Genomic DNA, 18,787 nt, shown 5'->3' with positions numbered 1-18,787 from the left:
ACAAAGATACAAACCGCCCTTCTATATGAGATACTAGACCTATAAAATCCTTAATGTTCATAGCTATTTAATGCCAATTAATATCACCTAGGTCTAGCTGGTCCTTGGAAACCTCCATGTTGCCATGACCTTCACCCTCCGTCCTCTGACCTCCTCAGATCCGTCAGTGCTCTCCACCTACCCAGTCACTGGCTTTCCTTTATTTTACTAATTAAAATGGGAAGGTTCAGTTGGAGTCATGTGACTAGGCAGCCTTTCTTGGGGAAGTGGAATTAACATTAAAATAAAAACAGCTTCAGGACAATCTACAAACACTCACTTTGACTTTGGCATCAGTCCCCTTGTATAGATGGGAGGTTTATGGTTCCAGTGGCTTTAGGATTATGCAAGAACTTGCAGGTGATTCCCTTCCCGTTCCCGGACTCTGGTTACCCTCTGCAAGCATCACTCAGGCTTTCTCCATTGAAGGACCCTTCCAGGATCCCCAGTGCATCACCTGTTTAGAATTGGAGGTGAGGGTGACCTGGGGGGCTCTGTCTGGGGAAGTCTGATCCTCTCTGTCTCAGCAAGGATGCCTGGCTAGTGACAGTGGTAAATCACCCCTCTCCATTCTCACTCACAGACCATGTGGACCCACCCGTCAGGCCGGGACACCCACAAATGATGACATGCTTCGTCTTGATTGATGGTTACCTTCCCCTAGAAATTCAGTAACAGCCTGGCCACAATTATGTCTTGTTCAGTAAAATGAGGGGATAAAAAAAGAGAGTTATTACTTTATGGATATGGTCTCTGGCAGTTGTCTGCAGGGGGACCCTTTATTCCCACAGCTCCTACGTTTTATTATTTTATTAAGAGTTAACTCTCGATTATCCATGTGTGAGCCTGAGAGACCATCTTATTCCCACAGCTGTTTAATATTATTTTATTAGTAGGAGTTTACTCCCCCCTCTCCCCCGTCCGCCAGGGCTCTATAGAGGGAGCCCTGAAAAGGATTCTGACTGCTCACAAGTGTCTTTACTGGCCTTTTTGAATTATGGCAGTAAACATTTATGATCCCAATGTTGATTCTTCCTTCTAGGGCTGAGGTAGGAGCAGTACTTTTATTGTGCTAGCCATGCATGACACAAAATTTGTGTGTGTGTGTGTGTGTGTGTGTGTGTGAGAGAGAGAGAGAGACAGAGACAGACAGACAGACAGACAGAGACAGAGACAGAGAGAGAGAGGGAAACCACATATGTAGCATGGAGATCAGACAGACACACATTTTGGGAGTTTCTCTTCTCCCACCAAGTGGATCTTGGGGTTTGAACTCAGATCCACGGGCTTGGCAGCAAGCACCTTTACCTCCTGAGCCATCTTTTCAGCTCCCCTGTTTTCTGTTCTGTGTTTGCTCAGCTGTTGTGTTTCACTCACAGTCCCACCTGCAGCACTTTCTGCCCTCCCCCTCCCCAGTCCCTGTCAGCCTCTGTGGCAAGAGCGGCATTGTCAACGTTGACCTTTAACCCTTTACCTTTGATTAGTAGTATTTCTGTCTGTCAGTTTTTAGTTTTAGAAATGTGGTCTCATTCAGCCCAGGCTAGCCTCATCCTGTAGCTTAGGATGGCCTTAAACTTTCGATTTTCCTACGTTTCCTCTAGGATTACAGACATGCACCACCACCATTGAGATTTTTTGCCTAGTTTTTGATCCAGGGTGATGCCAAGAGGATGCTGCCATTCATATGGCACTGGACTGAGACAGGAAAAGGGGTAGCTAACAGGAGGGCCCATCTATCTACCTGTCTGTCTGTCTGTCTGTCTGCCTGCCTGCCTGCCTGCCTGCCTGCCTGCCTGCCTATCTATCTATCTATCTATCTATCTATCTATCTATCTATCTATCTATCTACTTATCTATCTCCTCTATCCCTTGAAACTGGGAGCTTTGGGGGAGCTCGCAGGGGCTGGATCGCTCGGCAGAGACTCTGGACAGCAGCGATTTAGACAGTCTTTAGGGCATAGGGGATGCTTTGGAGCTTGAAGCCCCATCTACTGTCAGCCATAGGCCTTTGCAGAGAATCCTTATTGAGCTTAGGTATGCAAAATGCATTTTCTCCGAGGCTGAATTGCAGACAAGCAGGCATCTCCTTTGGGTGTCCCCATTTGGAGTGGGGAAGGGGGAGGATTGTGGGCACAGCAATGCTGGTCTGGGAGCGAAAAATAGCTTTAGATTATCTACAAAGTCCTTCTCCCATCGTGGATAATGGAGAGGTAGTCATGCTTATTCAGAGCCACCCTCTCAGGGACATTCCCTGGAAGGGGAGGAGGAAGGAGATGGGGATGGAAGTGTGTTACTGAGCCAGACCTAGACAGAGGAGGGAGGGGCTGCGTGGGGTCCTTAGAAGCCTTGTTCACACATGGAGGCTAGAAGGGACCACTCCATCAGCATCCGACTCCCATCTCTAGGGTCCCCAGAAGGTCCCAGGACTTGGATCACTATTGTCCAAGCATCCAAGTCCAAACGTAGCCGACAATGCTTCTCTTTCTACTCCATTTTCAGCGCTGGTCATTCTGGGTGGGGGGAGCTGAAAAAGAGGACACAGAAGTGGAGGGAAAGGGCGCTGGGGCTCAAGGGGTTAATCCAGGGCACAGAGGACTTTCAGCTCTGAAAGTCAGGCTCTTCCCTGCTCAGCCAAGCATCCCCATGGAGACCTGCACTCTGCCCTCCCACCCACCAGCTCCATACGAGGAAAGGGCCTTGAGCCTTCAAGCCTGGGATCGCCTCATCTTCTGGGAGGTGAATAAACTGGATGTTGGTCCTTCTCCACAGACCCCAGGGGCTACTTCCCCTGCCCTGGTCCTGAATCAGAGCTGGTTAGGATTTTTCCACTGTTGGTCCTGCTCTCTCTGTCTCTCTCAGGAGGAGTGTTGGGCAGGTATTGTGCTAGAGACTAGGAAACTGCTGGAAGGGCAGGGCAGGGTGCAGAGCTGGTCAGAGCTGGAGGGGTTGAGTCATGCTGGCAGCAGCCACAAGTACATGGGAAGTACCTGGAACTGTGCCTGTTTTTGAAGCTTCTTCCCAGAGGCTGCCTTCCCCTCCCCTTTCCTCCCCTTTCCCTTTCCCTCCCCCCTTCCTCTTCCTCCCCTTCCCCTTTCCCTACCTCCTTTCCCTTCTCCCTTCCCCCCTCCCTCCCCCTCCTCTTCTCTGCCTCCTCCCCTTCTCTTTTCTCCCCCCTCCCCCATCTGCCTCTTACCCCTTCTTCTGCCTTCCTCTCTCCTTTCCCTTCCCTTCCCCCTTTTCCTCCCTCCCTCCTCCTCTCCCTCCCCTTCTCCCTCCTCCTCCTACAATCTGCCTCATTCCCCTTCTCTTCCCCTCCTCCTCTCCCTCCCCTCCCCCTCTCTGCCTCTTCCCCCTTCTCTTCTTCTCCTCCCCCTTCTCTTCCCCTCCTCCTCCTCTCCCCTCCCCCTCTCTGTCTCTTCCCCCTTCCTCTGCCTTTCCCCTGCCCTTCACCTTTCCTCTACCACCCTCCATCTGCCCCCTCCCCCGACCCTCCCCCCCTTCCTTCTTTATGAGGCAGGGTCTCTAACCTAAAATTTACTTCTGATCCTTAGGATTGTAGGAAAGAGCTACCAGGACGCTGGGGATTGAGCCCAGAGCCTCATGCATAGTAGGCCAGCACTCTGGCCAGAGCCTCATGCATAGTAGGCCAGCATTCTGGCTTCCCCCAGCTTGCTCAGAACAAGTTGCCAGCTAAGACCCAAGGAATGAAGGATGCAGGCTCCCTGGGTCCCCTCTGGGTCTTCTGGGCGGCAAGGCCCTAGTGTCTGAGGGTTGGGGGGCATTCTTCTCTTGCTGGTCCACACACTGGGGTTGACTTAGTCTTCCCTCTTTCCCCAAGGTACTCATAAACCCTCCTCCCAGCTGCCACCCACTCCATCACTGGCACCCATCAACGAGCCAGCCAAGCCCGTAAATTACTGTACAAACCATTCCAAACAATAACCACAGTTTTACTTACTGAACCATTAAATATAAGAACTTAAATTAGACCTAACCAGACATCACATGGGGATGTCTTGGGGCCAGGCAAACAATGACTCTTGGGGGGAACGTGTCACCTTGTGTTTGCCCACCTCTCCCATGAAATTAATGAGGTGCTTCCATTTAATCATTATTACCACTCTGGCTTTATTTAGCCAGTTAGCTGGGGTTGACCTGCCATCTCAGTCTGTCAGCAGTGGCTTCCTTTTGCTGCCCTGGGCTGTCCTGACAGTTGGCTAGAGGTCAGCAGGAAGTTGGATGCTGAATTGCTGCGCTGGTCCAGAGACGTGTTCATCTCACTGACAGAAGCTCTGTGTGCGGGAGCTGCAGAGACCTGACTGTGGCTATCAGGGCTCTCCCTTGGAGAACATGGTGCTAGCTCTTCCCTGACCCCATGTCTGATGTGACAAAGAGCACATTCACTTACATCCTACACATTGCTTGGGTCTCTACCTCTTTCCTGCTCCTTCAGTGTCTTCCTAGTTCAGGTCCCCAACTGTCCCTTCGGTGTTAACCCTTTTACACCCTGTCTCCCTGTGTGCCAATTTGTTGAGAAGCGAATTCTGGCTCATTCCCCATTCAGAGCCCAGCTCCCTCCTCTGTCTGAAAATGCCTTCCTAAACCACCAGGTGAGCACGATGCCTGAAGACGTCCAGGCTGCCTCTCATCCCTGTGTGGGGGGAGTGGCAGCGACCGGAGCACTGACCCTCGCCTCCTGCATCCATCAGAGCCTGGAGACTCACTCTCCAGGTGTTTGTGAGAAAACCACGCCCGCTGTGTTGGAGAAATCCTCTGTGGCTCTCACTTGTGTCTGTGCACAGTAGATGACATTAGGTTATTCTTGCGCATGGCCCAGAGGTCACCCAGTATGTACCAAGAAACGCCTGGGATCCACAGTAGCCTCTCTTTGGTGGCAATTTTAAGATGCAGCCTGGGACAAATCTGTGTGTCCAACTGCTGGAGAGGGAGGGGAGGAGGGAAGAGGAGGGAGGGGAGCTCCCCTAGGCCCAGTGGACACTGCCACTTATTGGTCGTGGGGAGTGCCCGCTGTCTACTCCCTGCTGAGGGCACTAATAATCTTGAAAAAGGTGATGTGGAGGTGCCCTCGCTGTCTCTGTCCGATGTCTGTCTGACTGTCGGTATGTCTGTCTCCAAGAACATGACGAAGTGTCAAGAAATACGACGGAGGGGTGCGTGCGTGATAACCTGTTCTTGTCTAAGTGTCAGGCCTAGGAAACGTCAGCAGTCACCAAAGGTTGCTAGCATACCAGAGCTTCTGTGAGCCATGCCCTCATCCACATGAGGTTGGAAGCACTCTGTCTACTAGGGCATGAGTGGGCTTTTCTGTGCTCCCATGCACTCCTCCCACACAGGGCAGGTATCTCTGCACGAGGTGCAGCTTGGCCTAGAGAACATGGTCAGCTGCCCATCTCCCAGCTACCAAATGGAGTAAAAGAAACAGACGAGGTTAAGTTTAGTCCCACTTGCTAGTCAGGTGGTTTTATCTGGTCTGCTTGTGTGTCCACCTTTTGAAATTGGTGTGTTCAGGGAGATGAGGTTGACCCCCAACTCCCATCTCGAGGACCGGGGAGTTCTGGCTGGTGTGCTGTCTCTCCACTAAGGCTGGGCAGCCGTAGGCTGGATGACATTGGGCAGAGCCCTGGTGGGTGCTCAGATTCTGAACTCAATAGCTTGATGTTCTTTCAATTAAGCCCAGAGAGGAAGGTAAATTGTGAGGCAAGGAGAAGGTCAGCCCAGTGTCAGCCAACTCCTCTGAAAAACAACTACAGGGTGACCAGGGAGGGACTGGCTGGTCTCTGTGTCACAGAGGCAGTTGGTCAATGCTAAATTATGCAGGCTCAGCACAGGCATCAGGGACATATTATTTATCAGTGCCGGGGACACAAAGAAACCTTAGAATAAGGAGCCCTCTGGCCAAGGACACTGAGAAGGCAGCTCTTCCCCCGAACTCCTGGGAGACAGGCTAGGATTCTAGGATGCTGGTATATTCAGGGATATGGTCATACAGGAATGCTGGGTGCAGGGATACTGAGATGCTGGGATACCAGGATACAAGGGATTGGAGATACAGAGGTACTCAGATGCAGGAGTACTGGGGTGTAGGATGCTGTGAGAGAGAAAAGGAATTCTGGATCTAGGGACGCCAGGATGTCAGGATATGTGGATTCCGGTATGCGAGAATTCTGGGGATGCTGCAATGTAGAGTTGTCAAAATTCTCGAATTCTGGGAAGACAGGAGGATAGGAGATCATGGGACCTGAAGATCATCAGGGTGTGAGACTTGAAGAGCCAGCAGTAGGCTGGGGTATAGCTATGGGAGTTCTCAGCAGTGCCCACAGCCGCTCACACACACAGTGATTGATGGCTGGTACCCTGGTGTGAAAACCATCTTAATCATGGTGATTTTGTCACGGACAGCATTTCACGTATGTAAAGGTCATACATGACGAGAGCATTACCCACCTCGCCTGGGCAAACACACTTAACCTTGTAGCACACGTTCCCGTGCAGATCCGCATGTGCCTCCCTCATTTCAGAGGCTCTGGTGGCAAGGATTCTTTGCCCATAGAGATGAGAGTCAGGAGCAATGGCACCATGCTGGGGTTTCAGACAATGTGCCTGCCAAATCAGCTGCCGGCCCATGCGGCACCAGGGGCAGGGGGCGTGACGCGCCACAGCCTGCACAGAGCTGCTGGGCAAGAGACTTCTGTGAATGTAGGTGGGGACTGTCCAGCTTTGATTCCTGTCACAAGCCTTCAGAAAGGACTCCCCCATCAGGTTGAGTCAGAAGGAAGGAGAGGTCTATCTCAAGCTGTGGATGCCTGGACTAGACCTAGGTCTGTGGACACCGTGGCCTTCAAGAGAACTTAGAAGCAGTGTCTCCTTGCCTGGTGACAACGGTGCTGGGTCTGACCCTGGAAGTCCCCAAGACCGACAGCTGGATAACTGTCACTTGCCCGTGGTTAGACCAGGTTATAGAATGCTTGGGAGTCTGCAGGAGACATCTGTAGAACAGGGCCACCCTCAGTCTTGGTGATGAATTCACTGTTTGGCCTGTTGCCCCTGGGTTCACTGGAGAAAGGCCTTGTGGTTATCAATGCCAGAGGGCAGATGCATGGACCTTCCCTGCAGGCTGTGTCCTGTGTGGGAGTGGGCAGAAGAGCATCTCATGCACTCCCCCTTTGCTCCCACTGTCCTCTATCTCTGTCATACATACCACACACACACACACACACACACACTATACCCACACACACTATACCCACACACCACACACACATATCACACACCCACCTACATACATATACTTATTTATATACCACAGACATACTGTGCACCCATTCATACACACACACACACACACACACACACACACACACACTATACCTACACACCACACACACATATCACACACCCACCTACATACATATACTTATTTATATACCACAGACATACTGTGCACCCATTCATACACACACACACACACACACACACACACACACACGCATGTATGCATGCATGCCCCATTGGGACCAGGCCCTTCTCACCTTGCCTCCCAGCCTATGGCTTCCTAATTCTTCACACCATGACCATTGTCCAAAGCCCCATCAAATGACACAGTCATGCTTTCAATCCCATCAAAGAACGCTGATCTCTGGACCCAAAGGGAGAAACCCTGTTTGCTATTGTAAATGTCAATGGCATAGAGGAAGTGTGGCAGGCCAAGTGTGGTGGATGCCATCTGCAATCCAAGAATTCAGCAGGACGACTGAGAGTGGGAGGAGGCTATATAAGGAGATCAGACAGACAGACAGGCAGACAGACAGACAGAAATGAGGGCCACAAACTACAAATCAATATAAAACTTCCTTCCTGTAACTTATAATTAATATCATGTATATATTGTGCTTAACACACATATGTACATTAGCACCTATTATAACTAACTGACACAGAAAACTGACTATTGAGGGACTCCTGAATCTATGGCTGTGGTTACATTCAACCTTAATATAACTATTTTGTGACAGTCACCATCTAATGGCATCATTCCGCACTGCTAACTTGTCTCAAGTATAGACCATTAACAAAACCAGGTAAATAAGGCCTGGATTGGCCTTTGCTTTCCTTCCAAATTTGCAACATTGTTCTTCCAGAGTTTGAAAGAGATACACAGTAGTCACTCTTACTATAAATAATATTCCATCTAAAAATAATATCTCCACCACTTCGATGCAGGAAATGCAAATGACCACAGGGACACAGTAACAAAATGAAGCCAAATAATTAAAGAGGGGTTTGAGCTTATATTACAGTCTCAAATAAAATTAACTCAATTATAATTTGATATAAATTAATTTTTTATGTAGCCGCGTTGAACTGCAGCTCACAAAGTTTCTGAACACTTTATAAAATCAGACACTGAAAGTAGGTAGACCCCACTTTAATCAGGCCCAGTCACCCCCACTTCACCCTTTTCCCCTCCCCTCCCCAACCTCTCCATCTTCTTCCCCTTCTTACCTTTCTCATCTCCCTCTTTCTCTTTTTTCCAGACTGGCCTATAAGACACCACGCAGCCCAGACTGGCCTCAAACTCTGATCAATTCCCAGTCTGCCTCCCAAGCGCAGAGATGGTAACACACCTTCTGCTCTTGCCCGTGTCCACCCGCTGTGTCAAAGTCCCTAAGCCCAGCTCTGTCTTGACTTGTTCACAAACCTGCCCCAGAGAGAGGGGAGTCTGTCCATCTGAGTGCACAGGTTTTGACATCAATGTCATATGTCCAGGGTCATAGCCAACAGTAGTCTATAAGAGAGGCTGTCTTCTTTTCCTGTTGTGTCTTGCCTTGACCTGGGCCAATAGTAAACACAACCTGAACACACACAAGATTTCCGGGCAGCCGGCTGCCTCTGTACAAAGCCTACGACCTGGCCTACAGGGCTCCTCTAACCTCAGGGCTGTCCCCTCTGCTGATGGACAAACCCTGGCTGTGGTGTCTTCCGCCAGGCATGACACTGGCTTGTGTCACTGTCTGTCTGTTTGAGGATGGGGAGGGTACGGCTGTGCTTTCTTCTTGTCGTTTTGATTGGATGCTTAGTCAAAGATGACAGTGAAGTCTTTATAATTTATTATTTACTTATTATCCTTTTAGATTTCCTTACGTTCGTGAGTGTTTGCCTGTATGTATGTGTGTGTACCAGATGCGTGCTTGGGGGTCAGAAGAAGGCACCTGATTCTGTAGAACAAGAGTTACAGACGGTTGTGAGCCACTGTGTGGGTGCTGGGAATCAAAGCTGAGCCTCTGCGACAGCAACAGACGCTCTTAACTGCTGAGCTGTCTCTCCAGCCTGGACCTTGAACTCTTCATGGCTCAAGACTGTACCTTGATATTCATTAAGCACATGACACCCCCCTTTCCACATAAGAAGACAGAAAAAGAGGTTTCTAGAATTCCTGGGAAGGGCACTGATAGCCAGAAGAGACTGGACTCTCAGTCCCTGCTCTTCCTTCACAAAACCACAGCTGCAGCGTGTGTGATATGGGGGATGGGGGGCGCTGAGCTGAAATCCAGCACTCAGAAAGGCAGAGATAAAAAGGATTGAGTTCAAGGCCGGCTTGGCCTACTGCACAGTAAGTTCTAGGCCAGCCAGGGCTGGATGACCTGGTCCCCCGCAAAAACACAGACAAATGAGCCACTAACAGAATCTACTTCCGTGGTCAGCAACCCTGAGCCCACAGAGCCTCTGTATGAAGGGGTGGGGAACAGAAGAGTGTATCTTAGCAGGTGGGAGGAGGATGGAAGGGCTCTGCTGGGAAGAGAAACAGGCCAGAAGAGAGGGGGCACTTCTGTGGATATTTTAAAAAGCCACAGGCTGTTGGCTACTGAGGTGGACACTCACAACAGGGCACATTTGGCTGATGAAGTGTGTTCGAGGGCTGGAGAGAGGTTTCACTCCCGTCCAGCCTGAGTACCCAAATTCTTCCCCACCGTACCCAGCACAAAAGACTGGGTAGAGGGAAGATCCCAGGCTCTGAGAACCTTCTAGAAGCTCTGGCTGTCAACTTTGGCTGATTTTCTCATTTCCTCTCTGACAGGCTTTTGGGATGCTAACATGATTAAGTTCTTCACACAATTCATTAGCGACATGTTGGAGGTCCAGTAGCGTATCACAGTGTCTTAGTAATCCAATTAGCAAAATGTGTTTATTTGATGGAAATATTAGCCACGTGCTTTCTCACACCAAGCCCTGTTCCCACTGCCTCTGCTCACAAAGAGTATGTACTGTGAGAAGAGATCCCACAAACCCTGGAAGCTACCGAGGGAGCACGAATTAGCCCACATGACTAGGTGCCTGTTCAGGAATCCTGGCAGGGATAGGTGGCAAAGTGCTTGCCTTGGACGCATAAGGACCTGAGTTCAACCCCCAGAGCTCACCTTTAAGAAAGAAAACCCAAAAGTGCCAAACGTGTTGAGCATCATGTTCCAGTGCCGGGGAAGCAGAAACAGGTGGTTCCCTGGCACTCACTGGCACTCACTGGCCAATCAGCCTAACCTTCTTGTCTAGCTCCAAACCCATGAGAGACCCTGCCTCAAAATCCCAAAATCGATAGTACCTGAATAATGACAGTCGAGGTTACCCTCCCTTCTCCATGAGTACACATGAACATGCAGACAGACAGACGGACGGACAGGGCCACAGGGCCACTCTCTCCTCAAATATAACTAACCTCTAAACTAACAGCCCCATTGACACCTGCCCCGTGGTGGCCCCGCCTTGGATCATGCTGCCTCTGTCCTGACACATCCAAGGTGCCTGAGGTGTGCTTGGCCACAGGCAGGGCTGACCAGGATGGCCCCTAAGACACATCCCAGCTGGCTGTTGAAGCTCTCAGGATCCTGTCAACAAACAGCCCTGTATCTTTGCTCTGTGCCTGTAGATTGGGGGTCTTCACCCTCCAACAGCCCTGGGAAGCCATCATCTGCAGAGAGAAATGGAGTCACTCCTAAAGACCACCAGGTGGCCCAAGGCCCCAGGGTTCTTTGCCACAGGCTCCCTTACGGATAAGACCCACAACCCCTCTGCTTCTCTCTCTAGGGACCTAATCTTAGAGTCATTTGGGAAGAGGGAACTTCACTGAGAAAGTGCCCCACAAGATCGGCCCTTGGGGCATTTTCTTAATTGATGACTACTGTAGGAGAGCCCATCTCACTGAGGACAGCATCACCCTTTGGCTAGTGGTGACAGATGCTCCAAGAAAGCAGGCTGAGCAAGCTGTGAGGAGCAAGCCACTAAGCAGCATCCCGCATGGTCTTAGCTTCAGCTCCTCCTTCCACATTCCTGCCCCGACATCCCTCAGGAATGGACTATGATCAAGGAGCGTTAAGTGAAGGAACAGAAACCATTTCCTCCCCAAGTTGCTTTACCTCAGCAATAGAAACCCAAGACAGAAGGGGGTATGCACACAATCCTGTTTGCCAGCTGTTCTTCAGGGTGGTTAACACCTCAGAGACAGTGAAATGACCCTAAGTACCATGGATTGGGGGTGGGGATAAGACCCCCACCCTCACTGACAGGGTCTTGCTTAGCATCACCCGGGCTCCTCTCCAACTCGAGGTACGTGTATAGTCCTATCTCTCCAAGCACTACCTAGCTACCAACCCAGGGCTCCCCAAGTCTCAGCAGACCCCCCCCCAATAGGCTCCTCACAGAGCTCTGTCTTGTGTGACTGAGACACACACCGTGCACCGCCTACCGCACCCCACTGAGGACTAACAGCTGAGATGTCGGGCCTTGCACGCTAATGACAGGTGTGTGAAGGCTGCCTGCCTGCCAGTGGGCTCCACTGACATCACACCCACTCCCGCCTGTGAGCATCACTCCCTGAGGCTGAAATCCTAACAGGTTCCTTTAACTGCCTCCTACATCAATCCTGACACCTGGTGCTTTCTTCCTCCTCCCCACGGCTAGGATTGCCTTCCAACTCTGTCTTTGTCGTGGATTCTGACTGAAAGGAGGAGGCTGGGCTTGCTTTCACTCTTCTGCAGGCACAACCATGAAGAAAGGGAGCAGAGAGCAGGGCTGGGGCATCAGAAGCTGGAGGGGTGGGTGGGGCATCAGAAGCTGGACCCATGGGGGAGCAGAGAAAGGAGCTGGGATGCTGATGTCTGGCATGATTCCAGAGACCAGATCTGGACCTAAACATACAGAGGGTTCATCCGTGCCTTCTGTCCTGGGACATGGAACACATCCCCACACCCCCACATGGCTGGATCTGGGGATTATAGGAACCCTCACACAGCAGGGTCACTGTGAGCAAGGGTCTTTCTTTTGAGTCCCTTCCTCAAGAAAGAAGAAGGGTAGAGAGGAAGGAAGCAGAAATAAGGGAGAGGCTCGGTCTGCTTGGACAAAGGCTTCTTTTATTTTTTTTTCTTCTTCAATGGTGTTTCCTTTTCTCTACCTGTCACCAGGCTAGGACCATGCCCTCCACAGATTATAACTTGGGTAACAGAAATGTTTTTTCTACTTCTAAGTCCTTGCCAGACTGGCCTGCCTGAAGGCCACTTGCTGTCCCAGGACTATCTAAGTCTAGAAGGGGGAAGTTATCCTCAAGGTTGCTACCTGGGGACCCCAGACTCACAGGTGAAGACTGCAAAGACTTGAACAGCAGGCCTACAGCCCTGCATGAAACCAAGGCCACCAAAACCCTCCCCTGGCATGACAGTCATATTGCTGGCTTGAGAAGGGACCCTCCCCATACATCCTGGCATGGCTTGGGATGCTGGGGACCTGAGTGGAAGGGACCACATAGAGATTAGGAAGGTGGGGTTCAGAGATTCCAGGCCACCCTTCAGTACTGGTCATCTAATCGGTGTGGCAGGGTCCTCTCTCAGGACATCTTAGGCTACAAGAAGCTACAGCACCAAGGCTGTGTGGCTCCCGTGGTATTGATAGCTTTCCGCACATACATGACTGGAGGTCATTAACTCAAATGCTTCCCTCGTGCCCCACATTGGGTCAAACCCTTTGACCACAATCATCACACCCCACTTGGGGCGTTAGGAAGTTCACTAACAGAGGCTCCAGGACCCTGCAGGTAAAGGTTCCAGCCTGGGCTCTCCGGTGGTCCTCCGGTCCAGGTGTCTCTTCTTTTCTCTTTTCTGAGACAGGGTCTGGTGTAGCCCAGGCTAGCCCTGACTTACGATATAGTTGAGGATGACCTTGAATTTCTAATCCTTCTGCCTTTATCTCCCAAGGGTGGGATTATAGGTGTGCACCATCACGCACAGTTTACTCAGAATGGGGGAGTGGAGACCCAGCAGTTTGTGCTTGAGTCAAGCACTCTGCTGACTGTGCCCCCAGGCCCTGGGTGTGTATCTGAGTGACAACAGGGCATCTCTTAGATTATTCTGAGGCTGGAGAAATGAACATCCTCCTCCCTCTTTCTCTCTTCCCTTCCTGTTTTCTTCCTGGTATGGGGGTGAAACCCAAGGATCCTCTATGCTGGACAAGCGCTCTCCCACCAAACCATGCCCCAGCCTCTTGGCTTTCTTGCTGGCTTTCAAACCTTTCACTTGCTGGAACCAGGCAGGCTCCCAGATCCACGGTGTCATGGATCCACGTGAGAGGCTGAGCGTCCTGGACCTCTTCCAGTCCAGGGACCATGCCCAGTGTCTCAGTGTACCTGTCTGTGGCCAGAACAAGCACCCCAAACATCACCTGGATCTTGGGGGGCTGTGTGTTTCCCTCATTCTGTTTCTGAATGCTCTGGGGGTCCGGGCTGAGACGGACATCTTGGGGACACTGGGAGAAGAATTGAGAATGTGCCTCAGACCCTCTCAGGGTCTGCTTCTGCTAAGGAGCTGGAGCTGCCAGAGAACAAGGCAATTAGGGCGTGTCTCTCCTGGGTTCTCAGTCCTCCGTTCTGCCTACAGAGCAGGGGACTCCGATGGGCCAGGCTGGAGTAGAGACCCGCAATGCCACCTGTCTTGTGGAGCTGGTAGCTGCAGGGGAATGAGGCCATCATCCCCTGTACACAGTTGGCTTTGTCCCTCTACACCTGGAGGTCAAACTGTCTTTCTCGATTTCATCCCCTGTGGGTCCTGCTGAGGGTTATCTTCCAGCTGGATTTAGGATGGATTCTCAGCGGGGCAGCCTTGCCTCCAAGGCAGCCTGGATGACAACCCAGGGCAGGAGCAGTGACTCTTTCCTCAGGATCTGCCAGTATCAAAACTGGCAAATCCCTGTGTCTGCTCAGCCAGGGCCTTGGGGGGAAGGTGGTGGTGGAGGAGGGGCAGCTTCCGGTCTCTCCACAGCTGTTGCTGGGCAAAAATCTGCTCCCACCTCTGCCATTGGTCGGCCTTCCTCTGCCTGGCAGAGTGGGAACGATGCCACCCCCCCCCCCCAGCCATCACCCAGGCTGCCCTCCCCGAGGCCGAGCTCTACCCTAACCAGCCTGCACAGGGTCAGAGCGGAGAGGGGAGCTACTGTAGCGGTTCCTGTGATATCTCTTGCTCCTGCTCACTTCTTCCTGTTGTCCCGGCTCACTCTCCTGTGCCCAGGTCTCGCCGTTCCCCGTTCTCTGTCTCACTGAACTAGAGAGGGCCCGTCGGCCTGTTTTCCAGAGGGCAGCGCACAGCGGCGGCTGCTCTAGCGTTTGTCTGGAATTGTACTGGAGCTGGGGACTGTCAGCTCCCGCGGGCAACCCTGCCTACTATGCTCACCGCTTCCTGCTTCTGTGGTGTAGAGCTTGGCACACCCTGAGCGGCTCTTGCTATACACAGCGCTTGGCACTGCACCTGGCAATACTCCGTACCCAATACAGCTCCTGAACACTTAGTACTCGGCAAAGAACTCGGCATGGGTCAGGCGCCCGGGTACTTACAAAGTGCTTTTGCAAACCTCTGTCCCTGTTCCCATAGCCTATGAGCTCTTCATCCCACTGTCAGGTATGGAGGAGGCCCAGCAAGGGAGGGCTCTGTCTGAACTCCCAGCATGAACCAGTTCAACCCAGAGTCCACGGTCCTCCCTCTCCTTCTCTCTCTCTTACTCTCTCTCTCTCTCTCTCTGGGGTTTTCCAGCATCCCATCTGCTGACCAAGTCCCCAGCGGTCATTGCAATTTCAATCCCCGGGGAGAAAACTTGAGCAGTAGCCAGTTCTCGTTCTTCCAGAGAAACTGTCTCATCATAGATGCTTTTGTGCCTAGGGAATGCTGGGAAAATCCCTGAGAAGCCAGGCCCCTCCCCATAATTGTTCTAAAAGGAGCACCATCTACCCCGGGAACACTCCCCAGGAATAATCGCTAAAGGGCCTAATTTTGGAGATAACCACCATTATGAACGTCTCATTACTTTAATTAAAGTCTCATCCATCACTGGCGTGTGGCTCCTGGAAGCGAGGGGGCTAACCGGGCAGCCAGCAGCACCAGAGAGAGGCAGCCACGCACACCCGCTCTTAGCCGATGGGCGGACAGCCAAGCCACCCAGCAACGCCTACGTCCTCCAGTGCTACTCCTATACTAGTGTTGCCACCACTCGCTTAGCCATGTTGCCTAAATGTGCCGTTGCCGATGGTGAGGACAGATGCCAGATGCTGAAAAATGGCTGCCGAACAGAGGCACACAGGATGCAGGTGATAATGGACAGCCATGTGTCTGCAGTTGGTGGGGCCTGGTCCAGACCAGATCTGCCTTTGTGTGCTAGGAGATTGTGTGGCATCTGAGCAGCGGGAGTCAGAGGTAAATTAGCCTGAGCACGAGGCCTTCCCTCTATTGGTTCTCACCAGGTCACACCCGGGATAGCACTTTATCAATTAGGCACAATAAAAGGTTAACACAACTGAGAGATATGAAACAAGGGTCTGCTGATGAGCTGTATCAGAATCCATGTGTCGCTGCCACTTCCTCCCCAAATACCTTGTTTAGTCAGGGTTCCTATTCCTGCACAAACATCATGACCGAGAAGCAAGTTGGGGAGGAAAGGGTTTGGGATGTTACTGGCTTGCTTCCCCTGGCTTGCTCAGCCTGCTTTCCTATAGAACCCAGGTCCACCAGCCCAGGGATGGCTCCACCCACCATGGGCTGGGCCAGGGATGGCTCCACCCACAATGGGCGGGGCCCTCCCCCCTTGATCACTAGTTGAGAAAATTCCTTACAGCAGATCTCATGGAGGCATTTCCTCAACGGAGACTCCTTTCTCTGTGATAACTCCAGCTTGTGTCAAGTTGGCACACAAAACCAGCTAGTCCATTCCTTTATTTCATTCTTTTAGGCGGGTATCAGGTGGCCTCTCCTGGACACAAACTCAGAAGTAACCGAGGATGTCCTTGAATTTCCCAGGCTGCCTTCACCTTCCTCCCCAGCACAGGGATGACAGATATGTACCCCCACATATGGTTTTATGCAGTACCACTGGCCTGGGCCACTCTCTGTTGCTGTGACAAAGACTGTGAGGAAAACCGTGGAGAGAGGCTTTGTGTGGTTTACATGCCCAGTCACGCTTGGTCAGCGAGGGAAGTCTGGGTAGGAGCTCAAGGCAGAGACCGAAATGCTGGAACTGAAGCAGAGGCCACTGGAGAAAACTGTCTCACACAGCTTGTTTCCTTACCCCGAGGCCCACTATTCAGGGGGTGGCACTGTGCTCCAGTCATCAATCAAGTACCCCAGGCTTGCCCACTGGTCAATCTCATGGAGGCTGTTTTAGTTAGGACTTTTGTTGCTGTGAGGAGATACCATAACCAAGGCAACCCTTACAAAGGAAAGCTTGTAATTAGGGCTGGTTTAAAGTCCAGAGGTCCAGCCCATTATTGTCATGGTAGAAAGCATGGCAGCAGACAGGCAGACATGATGATAAAGAATTCTACATCATCACAAGCGGCAGCAAGATAGAAAAACTGGGCCTGGCTTGAGCATCTGAAACCTCATTTTTTAAAAAGATGTATTTATTTATTTTTAAAGATTTATTTATCTATTTATTACATGTAAGTACACTGTCACTGTCTTCAGACGCACCAGAAGAGGGCAGCTGATCTCATTATAGAAGGTTGCGAACCACCATGTGGCTGCTGGGAATTAAGTTCAGGACCTCTGGAAGAGCAGTCAGTGCTCTTAAGCCCACCCCCAGTGGCACACATCCTTTAACAAGACTACACCTACTCCAACCAGGCCACACCTCCTAATAGTGCCACTCCCTATGAGCCTATGGGGGCCATTTTCACTCAAATCACCACAGAGGCATTTTCTCAAATCAGGTTCCCTCTTCCAGATGACCCTAGCTGTGTCAAATTTACAAAATATTAACTAGCATAGCTGGAGAACCAACACAGGGCCTCATGCATGTTAGTAACCACTGCACCGTCTGAGCCATATCCCTAGCTCAGGAAACAGCTGTGTAGTAGCTTGAAGGAGAATGACTCAGATAGACTTTTATATTTAAATGCCTGGTTTTCAGTAGGTGGAACTGTTTGGGAAGGATTAGGGGGTGTGTCCTAGTCAGAGGAGGTGTGTCACTAAGGGCTGGCTTTGAGGCTTCAAAAGCCCATGCCAATCCCAGTTAGCTCTCTTTGCCTCATGCTTGTGGATCAGGATATAAGTTCTCTGCTACTGCTGTGGCACCATGCTTGCCTGCCTGTTGCCATATTCTCCATCATGATGGTCATGGACCCCAATCCTCTGCAACCCTGATCATCCAAGTTAATGTTTTCTTATCACAACAATTAAAAGGTAACCCAGATGGCACTGTAATTATACCTTCCTCTTAACCTCAACTGATTGAAATCGCTGACATCAGAGGCTTGCATGAAGGTTAGCCCACCCCTAGCTCTACCACATGTTAGGTTTTCAATAGCCTGCAAGGACTATAGTTCTGCTTCATGGTTTGTGATGGTTTTCATATGCTCTGTTCAGGAAGTAGCACAATTAGAAGGTGTGGCCTTGGAGTAAGTGTGTCACTGTGGGAGTAGGTGTGTCACTGTGGGAGTAGGTGTGTCACTGTGGGAGTAGGTGTGTCACTGTGGGAGTAGGTGTGTCACTGTGGTGTGGGCTTTAAGATCCTCATCCTAGTTGCCTGGAAGGCAATATTTTGCTAGCAGCCTTCAGATGAAGATGTAGAAATCTCAGCTCCTCCTGAACCATGCCTGCCTAGATGCTGCCATGTTCCCGCCTTGATGATAATGAACTGAACCAAGCCAGCCCTAATTAAATGTTGTCCTTTATAAGACTTGTCTTGGTCATGGTGTCTGTTCACAGCAGTAAAACCCTGACTAAGACAATGGTGCTGGACACGGAGAGGGAGGACACCCGAGCTACTCCAATGATACAGATAGATTTAGAGTGCTATACATCTGTCTGATTCCAGAATCTTCTACCCAGTCTCCGATGCAAGAGGTGTTACTAGACAGAATGAGAATGGGCCTGCGTAGGCATGGCCACAGGAAGGCCTTCAAGGCCAAGGGGAAGATGGGAGAGACATGGGGCTGTGCTTGTTGGAGAAGGTGGGCTAATGAGATGGATGTAAGCTGGGCCATCTATTGGACAACCAGATGCCAGGTTATTCAGGGGATCAGGAGCTCCTAGTAAGAGATGAGAAGGGAAGGCTGGGCAGTAGTGGCACATGCCTTTAGTCCCTGCACTTTGGAGGCAGAGGTAGGTAGATCTCTGAGTTCGAGGTCAGCCTAGTCTACAGAGAGAGTTCAAGGCCAGTCAGGGCTATCTTGCAACTGTCTCCCTGTCTCCAAAAACAAACAAACAAA

Source organism: Micromys minutus (assembly GCF_963924665.1).
Source record: "Micromys minutus genome assembly, chromosome: 10".
In the NCBI taxonomy this organism is placed as follows: domain Eukaryota; kingdom Metazoa; phylum Chordata; class Mammalia; order Rodentia; family Muridae; genus Micromys; species Micromys minutus.
The sequence above is the reverse complement of the archived record's forward strand: the minus strand, read 5'-3'. Positions refer to the sequence as shown.